This window comes from Mus musculus, chromosome 2 (assembly GCF_000001635.26).
Source record: "Mus musculus strain C57BL/6J chromosome 2, GRCm38.p6 C57BL/6J".
NCBI classification, from domain to species: Eukaryota; Metazoa; Chordata; class Mammalia; order Rodentia; family Muridae; genus Mus; species Mus musculus.
The window spans coordinates 172,154,387-172,157,446 of NC_000068.7; the positions used below are offsets into that span (position 1 = coordinate 172,154,387).

Genomic DNA, 3,060 nt, shown 5'->3' on the forward strand with positions numbered 1-3,060 from the left:
TGAGTGACTTGAATGAGTTCTACAAGCATGTAGAAGAGTCTGAGAGTATCTATCGTGTTCAAACTGCTAACAGTGGCGTGCTTATTCTGTTGTTGGGCTCATTTTTTTTTTATTTGATTTTAGTTGGATCCATGAACAGGGTACAGTGGGATGACTTGATACACGTGTGTAACATGTAATGATGGTTTCCTACCTTTAGTAGTTATCATTTCTTGGTGAGGGAAATCTTCAAACTCCTTCCTTCTCAACAGTTTTGAAATATTTTGAGAGTACTTTGCACAGTAGTGGCCTTGCTTGCTTTTCTGTTCTGTAGTATTGAACACGTCACTCGAAGCATATGCCACCTGATTTTTTAAAAATATTTTTTATTATTACGTATTTTCCTCAATTACATTTAGAATGCTATCCCAAAAGGCCCACATACCCTCCCCCCCACTTCCCTACCCACCCATTCCCATTTTTTGGCCCTGGCATTCCCCTGTACTGGGGCATATAAAGTTTGCATGTCCAATGGGCCTCTCTTTCCAGTGATGGCCGACTAGGCCATCTTTTGATACATATGCAGCTAGAGTCAAGAGCTCCGGGGAACTGGTTAGTTCATAATGTTGTTGCACCTACAGGGTTGCAGATCTCTTTAGCTCCTTGGGTACTTTCTCTAGCTCCTCCATTGGGGGCCCTGTGCTCCATCCAATAGCTGACTGTCACCTGATATTTTAATCCATTTGGCTGGCCCATAATGCCTTGGGAATGTCTTCAAGCACATGTACGCCCAAGATGAGCCCTCTTCCTGACACTAACAATGACACCCTTGCTCCATTACCAGAAAGGACCACTCCCTGTCCTCTTGTAAAGCCCAGCTCTGGAACAAGGATTCAGTTGTGGACAAGAGACAGATCATACTTATCAATTGCTTTGGCTAATAATGACAGCAGTAATACCCACTGCCACCATCCCATGAGCACTTTCTCTGTGACAGACACTCCACTGTGACACACAGATCGCCACTTAATCCTTACAAAGCCCCGTGACGGAGCTTCTCTTCCTTTTTACTTTTGTTCAGATAAAGAAACCAAGATGAATAGAAATTATGCATCACATTGCAAAGTTTACATCTGGAATTTAAACAAAATCCTCAACAAGGCATAGTGATACACATACACACCCATGAACTCAGTATTGGAAAGGTACAGACAGATGCCTGGGGCCACTGGCTAGCCAGGCTCTCTTTATTCAGTCAGTCTTTCAGGTATCAAAAACAAAGCAGATGGTTCCTAAGGAACAGCATCCAAGGTTGCCGTCTGGTTTCCATGCTCATGTGTACTCGCACGCTCTCTATCACACACACCCCTCTGGCACACCTCAATGGTTACCCTGGAGCTCAGTCCTCTATTCTGTTGATATGATCACACATCATGTAGAATCGAGAGATGCTGAACACAGAGATGCCCTGCTTGTCATAATGAGGAAAGAAACCCCAAACCTCTTTGAATACCTGCTCTCCCGGTTGTTTGAGGAAAGCCATCAGTGGGAACATAAATCATCGTGCGATCTGCAAACAGAAAAACAGGTTCCACAGTGACAAGTGTAGCCAGCATGCCTGGTACCAGACACTGAGCTGGCAGATGAGACAGAGTGGCTGTGCTAGACTCTTATCTCTGGCTCTTTTAGCCCAGGAAGTAACTTTATCTATAAAAGGTCTTACATGTCACATAGCCATGATGACACTTTTATGCTGAAAGTGACCTTGGAGGTCATCTGGCACAGACCCAAGCTTGCCATTTCTTTCTTACAACCTTCCAGACTCCATACCTGGCAACAGAGACTGGATGCGGTGACAAACTCTGGGGGTAGGGGAGGAGAGATTCGTTATGGAGCTTCCCAAACAGCATCAAGTTTTTACATGATCCCTATGACCTGGGAATAGAAACTGAAGTGGGTTTAGCTTCCTCCCTCTGTTTCAGAAAATTAGTCAGCTGTGAACAGGAGTCTGTGGTGGAAAGGTTTATCACCTAAGATCAAAAACTTGATGACCTTATAAAGAAAAAAAAACATGTCTAACCCAAGATGTCACAATGCCTCACACAAAAGCAGTGGAAAATAACTAAAGAAGCCATGAAGATGGATAGTTGGGTGGGTAGGTGGATCAGGGTGTTGAATGTGTGTGTTGGTGGGTGGATGGATGGATGGATGGAAGACAGACAGACGGATGGACAGTCAGACAGACAGGTCTGGGGATGAGTGGTTCTGACTGAAAATAACTTGGGAAAAATGAGTTTATTTGGCTTGAAGATTGTACTGGATAGTTTTATGTTAACTTGATACAAGCTAAAGTTATCTGAAAAGAGGGAACCTCAATTGAGGGAAGGCCTCCTTACGATCCACACGTAAGGCATTTTCTTAATTAGTGACTGAGCGGGGAGGGCCCAACCAATTGTGAGTGGTGTCATCCTTCAGCTGTGGTCCTGGGTTCTATAAGAAAGCAGACTGAGCAAGTCATGGAGAGTAAGCCAGTAAGCAGCACCCCTCCATGGCCCAGCTTCTGCCTCCAGGTTCCTGTCCTGTGTGGGTTCCCGTCCTGGCTTCCTTAAACGCTAGATAATGATGTGGAAGCCAAATAAACCCTTTCCTACCTAAGATTCTTTGGTCATGGTGTTCCATCACAGTAACTATAACACTGACTACCACATGGGTCATAGCCCAGCATCAAGAAAAGCCAAGCTATGAACTTAAGGCAGTAACCTGGAGGAAGGAACTAAAGCACAGACCATGAAGGAACACATGGTGTACTCCCACTGCTTGCCAATCTACCTTTGTTATAAAGGCCCACACACCTGCCTAGAGATCATAACACCCATAGTGGGCTGAGCCCTCCTACATCAATAAGCAATTAAGAAATCACACACACAGAGTGACATGGCCACAAGGCAATCTGATAGAGACAATTCTTCAGTTGAGGTCCCCCCCTCCCCAGGTCACCCTAGGTTTGTGTCAAGTTGACAGGGGTACTATGACACTTAATAAAGAAATAGACAAATGGAGAAATGCTCCAGGCAAAACTCA

The 3,060-nt window shown here is 44.7% G+C and overlaps 1 long non-coding RNA gene across 1 annotated transcript; it reads right to left on the reverse strand.

Annotated features, from left to right (window-relative positions):
* Positions 1–214: 214 nt before the first annotated feature.
* Gm35719 lies at positions 215–2,027 on the reverse strand. The gene is made up of 3 exons (XR_375341.2): positions 1,810–2,027; positions 1,493–1,549; positions 215–344 (listed from the first exon to the last, which is right to left on the reverse strand). It is a non-coding gene; the product is annotated as a predicted gene, 35719 (long non-coding RNA).
* Positions 2,028–3,060: the final 1,033 nt, after the last annotated feature.